This window comes from Macrosteles quadrilineatus, unplaced genomic scaffold (genome assembly GCF_028750875.1).
Source record: "Macrosteles quadrilineatus isolate MER2022 unplaced genomic scaffold, UCM_ALF_1.0 Scaffold_4__1_contigs__length_99947679, whole genome shotgun sequence".
Taxonomy (NCBI): Eukaryota; Metazoa; Arthropoda; class Insecta; order Hemiptera; family Cicadellidae; genus Macrosteles; species Macrosteles quadrilineatus.
Genome location: NW_026542597.1, coordinates 4,995,444 through 5,004,990, shown reverse-complemented (window position 1 = coordinate 5,004,990; position 9,547 = coordinate 4,995,444).

The window sequence follows — 9,547 nt, the reverse complement described above, 5'->3', positions numbered from 1 at the left end:
TTTAGCTTAGTCCAGATACGTGAGCAGAAACTCAACATCGTCTCTCCTGGGAGTTGCAGACATGTTCAATTGTCCTTCAGTATTCTCGGAGTGGAAAACCGAATGGTTAACATTGATACAGACCATTATTCTATATTATGGTTTTTAAAATGGTACATTCAAAATATGTTTTCGATAAGCACATTTTGATTTTCAGACACATGTCCACTTAATATACCTTAAAACGCGTGTCTAGCCGAGCAAACTTACAAGCTTAAGATTTTGGAATGAAGCCATAAAAGTCCTGATAAACCTGATAAAACCGAAAATGGCCTGTTAGTATTTATGATTCAAAGATAAGAAATCCTAGCTGTACGTTAACTTTCACAAAACAAACAAAAAATCCAGCGGAATTGAACCTAGGCGCATAAAAAACAATGAATCAGGACTTTGAATTTCAAATAGGATTTGTTTTTTTTTTGTTATTTTTTTTTTGTAGGCAGACATTGGACCAATGGTTTGTTTTTTTTTCGTAAAAATGTTCCGGTAGGGCACATTGGGACACAGGAAATAATAAAGTGAAATTAATACATTTAAAACCAATCATGTATAGCTTACAGTGGCCAGGTTGCCTAACTCAACGGAAAACAAAGAATTTTACTTAAATGTTGATGACGATGGAACAGTTGATGTACATTTCGTATCGGAGTAGGACATTCATGTAGTTAATAATGACGAATACAATCCGTAAAAAATCACCGTTTGTTATTTTTCACGATGTAGGGTCACGTAAATTGCTTTCCAGGAAGATGATGCTTGAGAAAACCATACCCATATTGTGAAACATGACCTCTACGTTTCCATGTTGGTGGGAGATGATCTAACGCTAAATCTTTGGATTCTATAAAGACAAAAAACACCTAGTTTAGGTTCAACTTATTTAATTACACACTGTCATCCAGGGAATTTAAATAATCTGCATACCTGTTATTTGTATCAATTTTCAGGAGTTCATTATTAGTGCATATTGAAAAACTTTAATCTTAAAATAGAGGCACCTGCAAAAGTGTCATTAGGCTTCCACAAAACTGAAAACTGTCTAGAGTATTGTTTGAGAATAGACAATTAACAGGTTCAAAAGGGTTCCAGGCTTAAAGGGGATTAATTTATGTGATAACAAGGCCAACACTGAGGAGTTTTCTCAAGAAACGCAGTTATCAGATGAGTTTCCTAAAAGCCTCAAATAATGTGGTCTCCAACTTCACCGGATTAGTTATAAAATAACCTAGTGAGGCTAATACAAATTTAAACCAAAGGTGCTGAACCTTATGGAAATATAGCGACGTCGGTCAATTTATTAAGGGCTGAAATATGGTCAGCCATTTTTAGTAACTAAATTTATCTGTTTCCGTATTTTAAACCTAACAATATTCCAATTATATGACAGTGTACCAGTTTCCCCTATTTGTGTCATATATTTTAATATTAACAATTTTGTTTTAGTGTAATTTATTTTAATGTTCAAAATATTCACAGAAAAGCATTTACAAAAACTACGTCAGAATTACCGATGAGCAAAGATTCTAAAGGCCTACATGCAACACGGATTTTAATGAGAGTTGATGATAAGCAGTATAACTTTAAGCCATACACCAATGTAGTTATCAAAGGTAATTCGTAAACAGTATGTTTAAATTCAATTATAAAAATGTTTGCATTAAGTGCTCGTTATTAATTACTTTACAAACGAATGGATCCATTCATACAAGAAGAAATTGCAACCTTAGTTTTATGCAAAATCCGCTTGTGATAATAATATTATATATTTTGAGAGCTCGTTTGAGGGAAAAAATCAAACACAACTTTTATTTCGCTTATTAGTTTTTGTTTGTTAAAGAATACCATCGAAGTGGAAAAAATATAGCTTTGTCGTGGCTAGCCTCATTGAAACGTACCTCAGTTATACATTCAAAGACATTTGTTTGCTTCCAGGGTTTTCCAGGGTTGTTTAAATAATGGTTTCCTACTCAAACTAGAACATGCATAAGGTTATGTTATTGGCATTCTAATAATATCCATAACACGTTTCCAATTTCTTAATAATTAGAAAAAACTACTAACACTATTATTTTGTAGAAAAAAAACATCAAAAAAACCAAGAACGCAACGGGCTTTCATCATGTTACTCCAATGATTCTTATTGGATGTAAAGGCAATTTTTTTGCGATAATTAATTTACTACTATAAGACCACAGCAGTTAAAGATGGTAACGAAAGGTCAAATACGGTCCCTTAACTTTAACCACCTATTATAACTTATTGCTCAAACTAGTCAGAGTTGAACTTGACTGATACCAGGTGTTATTGGGATAATTAATGATCATGTAGAGTCTGAACTGAACAGACAGATAGAGTGTTGTAGCGTGGCGTCAGGTTATTGATGATAGACGATTACGATCACAGCTGTATGACTGATACGTTGCTTAAGCCTGGAGCTAAACATGAATGTTATGAGGCTTTCGTGAACAAACTGAACACATTAGTTATCTATTATGTCTCTGAAGTTCATAAAGTGTTTCGCTTTACAAAAGACAAGCGAATTTATTTCAGTTCATGTATGGTGTATTTGTTGTTTAAATCTCAGGAGTTTGACTATTTACTTTTTAGTCTTTTAAAGGCAGATTATATTTGCTCCAAGAGACGAAAAGGTTATGCAACCTCAATAAAAGACAGAGACCAGTTACACAGTAGGCTAATCTACGAGACAATATTAGCAAATTTGTGATCCATTCTAACATATTTATTTAAGATTTGTGTACTGCCATTGTATGTAAAAACGTTCTTGTAAATACCCGAAATATTTATGTTTAACCTGTTGTGGTACATTGTCGTTAACAGATACATTTTAGATAAATTATAAAAATATTTAGTCACAATTATGCTTATATTCCAGCATGGTTATACCAAGCTAAGTTCTTAAGTGTATTAATTCAAAAATATTACTAAATTTCAACAATTGAAAGGGTGTTGTTGTATTCCAAATGGTATGTAACATTATATTCTGTTTCATCATAAAAACAAATAGACTACTGGGCTTATTCGCGTAGAAAGGGTAGTCATAAAGATACATTGAGCATACCAATTGAGGTTATACATGTAATATGATATGATATGCTATACATGTAATATGATGCAAGTGTGGGTGGCTGGCCAAATTATATACGTCATATCAGAGACAGTCGCATGACTGATGTTATGGATTGCTCAAGTCACTCAAAGTTTGATTTATACCCTGTCACTGCAAGATTAACATGAAGCCTATACATTAACCAAACGATACACAAATATTTGCTAAGCTTTTCAAGAATTCATGTGTTACCTTGCCAAGTTACTACAAAAGTGCGGCCACATTATTTAATTACAGTACTAGTATGTTTAATGGAATCGCTATTTAAACATGACTTATGTCTTGTGGATAATAGCAGGTTTTCCAAAGACTATGCATAAAAACCTATTAGGAATCCATAAATCTTAAACGCTTCAAATCAGACTTAAGGAGCGAATTTAATCTTTTAGAAGTTTAACAAGGGTTGATTCACTTATCGTCCTCTCTTGAAGTCATGGCTTGTAGGATATAGGACCACTGTAAGCTGTGCATCGTCTGCGAAGAGCGAAGGACCTCTGGACTATAGATGCCAGGGAAAAGAGGCGAAGCTTTTGAATCTCGCATAAAGATCTTGTACGATCGTTAGGATCCTGTATGAAGATAAGCCCCTTGTGCCACACCCTGTCGTAGGCCTTGCTGACGTAAATCAGGATAGACGGGGAATGGTACTTATTTTCCAGTGCTGCGGAGACGTTGTTCATCACGCAAAGTAGCTGGAGAGTGGTTGAATGACCCCTCCTGAAGCCATACCGCTCTACCCTGATTGATTAAAAAAAGCAGCTAGGGAATCTTGCCAAGATTATTCTTTCGACTCGAAGATCTTGGAGAACACAGTCAGCGTAAAAATTGCCTGTGGTTCTCCGGGAAGATCGGGTCCTTTTGAGGCTTTGGGATCAGCATCATTGTTGCCTCCTTCCAGGAGAACGGGATGTGAGTCAGACAGAGACAAGAGCTCATTAGTGCAACGATTAACACATCAACCCAAGCTGGCAATTTCTTCATCTCAGGGGTACTAAGGATTCCAGACCAGGAGCCTTTCGGTGGTCGAAGGGCTCTGAAGCGGTGGCTGAAAACGGTCAGCCTCGGTGGGCTGCGACGATGAGGTAGTGAGTGCTTCCTGGAGGAGGGACGTAAACTCCTGGAACAAAGGCGTTGAAAGTCTGGAAGGTAGTTGACATGGAGGGCTCAGTTTACCTTCCGAGCTCTCCTCAGTCAGCAGAGTGGGGTTCCATGTTCCAGGAGGTAAAATACGAATTGAAGGTAGTCTGGTTGGTTAACAAAAACACCTCTATGTAGCTATATATATATGCTCTATATAGCTCTATATATGCATATTGATTTATAACATTAACATTTAATATTTGTATTGGAAACAGTGCTGTAACGTATAGTTCATTTGAATAAATTAATACCGTTGGTTGAACATTAACCAATCACCGATAGCGTCCTATTCCCCACCTGTCCTGTATGATGCTTCTCTTCGGCCTCAGTTGCCCGCTACCTACACCGGCTTCACTATGTAACACTCCATCACTCCTTTAATGTCAACCGGCGGTATTCAGTTCATTACAATGTGCCTTCTTATTTTACCCCGGTCTTACAAGTGCTTTACGTAGTGATAAGAAGTAGTTCAGTGAGTACGAACATTACAGTAGCACCTCAGCAGACGGGAGAAACCGTTCCAGGGTGTCAGGAGGGTGACCTTATCTCGGATAATGATTGGGCTTATCAGGAGCCAGAAGCTGGATTATAGGCAAGTCTTCATGAAGTCCCGAACCTTTCGATTTGACTGAGGTATGCTCAGTAGTGTGTCCGAGTGGTAAAAAGAGGTCTGGGGTGAGGACCTTGGTTGGTCGGACTACTCGGCTTCCCTTATCGGCGTCTCTGCTGTTGTTAAAAACCTTCGTCATGCAGTTCTTGCTCCCCCTGCGGTGTTGATTGCGGTGGTGGTACAGAGGTCTGAGAAGCCTGGGCCGTTTTCAGTGACTTAGGAGCGTTGTGATGTCGGTGATGTCGTTTGGAATCGGGGTTTGCATTCCGTCGATCCGTAGCAATGCAAGCAGCCAAAGACTCGTCGGACGTCCTCCCCTGGCCTTTAGCAGCTTCGCCTTGTCAAATCACTTTACCCTAAATTCTCGCTTTACTTAGGCATAAGGTAATGTAGGTGGTAGTCCCTTTGCCATGATTTTAAACAGCTATTATATTGAGCACGACTCTTCTGTAGATATTAGAAAATACTTTAAATACACTGTAGATATTAGAGATATTAGAATGTAGATTTTCTATGAATGTAAACCAAATTGTTTGAAACTACATCCATTTGTTCTTGATCATTCCGCTTTTGGTGAATGGTAGTGGCTTAGAAGTCAATCAGCTAAATCATCCAATACTTATGAGTTGTTGATTTATTTATATTTACTCCTCAAAACACGCACCTTGGTGTGTTTGCATTGTCATATACACTAGTTTGAAACGTAATAGCTATTTACCTTACAAGTGTAGTAAGAGCGTTTTTACATCACGCAGGTGAATGTTGTGCAACGAGCGAAGGCGAGTTGCATAATTCACCGAAGTGATGTAAACACGCTCTTGCGTAACGTGTAACGTACAAGATTTTACCTGACCCGACAATATTAAGGAGGTCACGAGCAATATTATGCTTCATTATCAATTTCACTCATCTTCTAACAGTAACGTTCATTTACAAACAAAAGCTAGGTTAGGAAAATTCTTCAAAGCATAACAATAAAATTCAAACACAGCTGATTTCTAGCGTTGAACGTCGTTGGCTCCATAGAGGTATATTTTTTAAGTTATCCACCCAATGTTATTTAAATGGGTTTCATTACATCACCGAGTGAGTTTTTTTCAACTTTACATCACTCGAGAAGTAAGGAAGTTGTATACATCACGCTTGGGATAGGGAAGTTTAACATGGCGGTTTAGGTAAAATATCTTTTGGTTTTAAATCAGCAGCAAATGAATGTGTTCGTAGATTTTTATCACACTAACAATGTACACATGTACAATACATTTACATATGTACAATATACACTAGCAATGTACAGCTTATAATGTACACATTTAAGCATGAACATCTTTTTTCAGTGATAATGAACCTGCAGTGGATTATGTTTAACAATTATACTATCTTCCATTAATCAAGCTCAACCCTGAGTAAAGGATACCGATTACCAACTTTGAAAAGTAAATTAATGAAATTGGCAGGTAAATTTATTAAAGTGTTAGGAAGTTGTCAGCGAGTCTTTTCTAAACTAAATTAAAAAGTAAGACGCTCTCAGATGGTGTCCAAGAAGAGAATAATTTAATATTTCAACTCTACTGTCACTGATGATTTACAACACTTTATTTTATCTGTAGGTATGCATTATCCTGTCGAATTAGATCATTATTAACACAAGTAGTTTAATTTGTAGCCAAAATATCATGTCGCTTTTCCAAACCCAAAATAGTGTGAGTATTTTTTTATCAAATACATTTTTAGTGAATCGTATGAGTGGTTCATGCGAGAGCGGAAACTTCAGTTTAATAAGAGGCCTTTAACCTATAAAAGCTGTATATTTAAACATTGTCTACGTCATTTTCCAACGTGGTTACTTAACACATATGAATTAATTAAATTTTTACCTACCGGGATTTCTAAATATATTTTTATGTGCAAGTAAAGAAACACATTTAACGAAACTAACTAATAATCGATTTCGTCAAACTTATGTCCCCGAAAAGTAACCACGTACTGTAATTATGGTTTAACTAACATAGATATTGGTCATAAGAGTTTTTTTTTTTACATTAGCTTCAATGTTAAGTGTACCAGAATAATATATTTCATTACAAGTACCAAAAATGGCATTTTCGGTACGGTACGTGATCAAGTTTCATGAGTGTGTGTTTTTACTGGAACATCAAACTTCACGTGAGATGCGAAGTGCCGGAAAACCACTTTCGGTACAACGTATGAAACATACTCAAAAACACCCACATACAGGATAACAGACCTCAAAACTATCATAATTCCTAACTAACGCGATTTAAATATAAACATTAAAGTAAATAGGTTTTGGAAAACCAACATAACAACGTGAAAATAAAAATTTTAAGTTTAAGGTTATCTATAGTGCAATAAACATGCACTGCATACTAGCATACTATAACCACAGCAAACTTGCTTATGGTTATTTATGTCTGCATTTTTTACGACAAAATAGCAGATATTAACGACATGAATAAATTATAAGTGGATACTAGTGTAGTGGGCAAATGCGGAACTTAATGAGAAGAAGAGAAAGTAGATTTTACCAAGGGAGAGACAACAAGCATCTGATTGTTTTCGGTTGCTCGAAGATGAATATTGGGGAAAATACTATCTTTGATATAAGATACTATAAAAATTTGCTCATTTATGTACGTAGTTATGGTATTTTTCTATGTGATTGAATATCACATGTTTTGATAAGTAAAAGGAAATGAGTTGAGTCATATTAGGAAGCTACATACAGTTCTCATTTAAACCGAATGGCAAGGTTGTTAGTTTAATTGTTTGTTTCGTAAATTAATTTACACACATTTTTTAAGCAAATTTAAGATGTACACCATACATTCCAACCGTCTTCTTCCTGAAATCTAGCATACAAGACAAGTTCGTACCCTAAGCTGATAACGTTGATATTTTATGGAGTTTGCTGCAGTTGAGTTAAGTGTTTTCAAGCTAATAACTTACACAAGTCAATTTTTTCTTCATATCCGGGTGTATGTAGACATGATTCACTGGTCAAATCCAATCAGATCTACCGTTCAAATAATAAAATTGAAGGCAAATTTTTTATCTATCCACTAGCTGGCCCGACGGACGTTGTCCTGTCCTAATGTGGTTTTATGTCAAATGCTCGTTCATTTTCAAGATGAGTTCGTTCGCATGGCTCAATCACGTCCTGGTTGAAGTTCGTTCGCTACGCTCACTCACCTTTATAGGTTGGAGCTCGTTCGCTGCGCTCACTTGCCTTCAGGTTAGTTCGTTCGCTACGCTAACTCGCCTCCATGATGAAGTTCGTTCGCTACGCTCACTCACCTTTTGGTTGCAAGCTATTGTCATAAATTAAAAAAGAATAATAGTGCTGCACCCTGTTGGTAAACCTATTAACTTTTTAATTCTATTGAACGTCACAGAATCTAATTGTTTAGTTTAACCAGCTGTTAAGATTCTTTAATTTCATTTAAATGTGAGTACTCATAAGGTTAACATGGGAATCTTCAGAGCCACTGGGGCGGAGCCCTTTTGACGGATCTGCACCAAACTTCACACAAATCATCCTTGAATAACGCTTAATAATTCCTGAAAGTTTCATTACAATCTGTTGAGCGGTTTCGGAGTCCATAAAGGACAAACAAACAAATATATGTACAAACATACGAACAAACATACATTATAGATGAAGTCAGTGTGGAAATGATTTTTATCCACTTTAAGGAGCTATTCAATGGAACAGTGCATGTTTAAAATGTGCAGGTGGAATTTCCAATTTACTTATTCATAAACTAAAAATACAATTAAAAGGGTCCTTTATAAAGGACCCAACGATTAATTAGTAGTGTGCAGCCTATGTTCGTCATAATGGAACATATGATTTTACCAACTTTGCAGATATGTGTTTCCTGAGACTGAATATGGTCGCTGTGTTGTTGTCTTTACTGGACCAATTTCGGTTGGGACAGTATTTTTAGCACCTTCACCAGAAAGTAATACAGTACACCTACCATATCAAAATTAGCGTGGCCTTAATTTTTCGTGTTTGATAGCTGTTCCGTATTCAACGTCTTCAATTGCATTCACCTAAATCTAAAAAAAATCAAAACTAAATGGTCCTGTTTATTTTCCTAAATAACTGTATTTTTATTATTTGTTAACTGGTTGTAATCCCTAATATGCTATGTGTATGGTCAATGGTAAAGTAGACCTTCAAAACCAATATTGTGGTGTATTTTGCATTGAATTCCAACCAATCTTTACGCTCATGTGATAGGGTGGATTACTTTCAAACAAATTTAAATCCAATAAAAGTATTTTACGTAGACTACGGTATTTTACGTATTAGGTATTTACGTAGGTTTTAGGTATTTTACGTAGGCTAATTTTCTTTTAGCCTGAGTATAGCAGCAGCTAGTTCTTAAAAGAGAACATTTTATAACTTACGATTAAAACACTAAACAATTGAACTTTTTAATAAACACTTCCTAGATGTACATTCTCAAATATTTGTGTATATCTTTTAAAGCAAAAAATATTCAACCATCAATTGGGGCTATATTTAAAATATTAATCTTAGCCTAGTGTATGACTTGAATAATCAATCTAGTATAGACGCGTAGACTCATAAAATATCC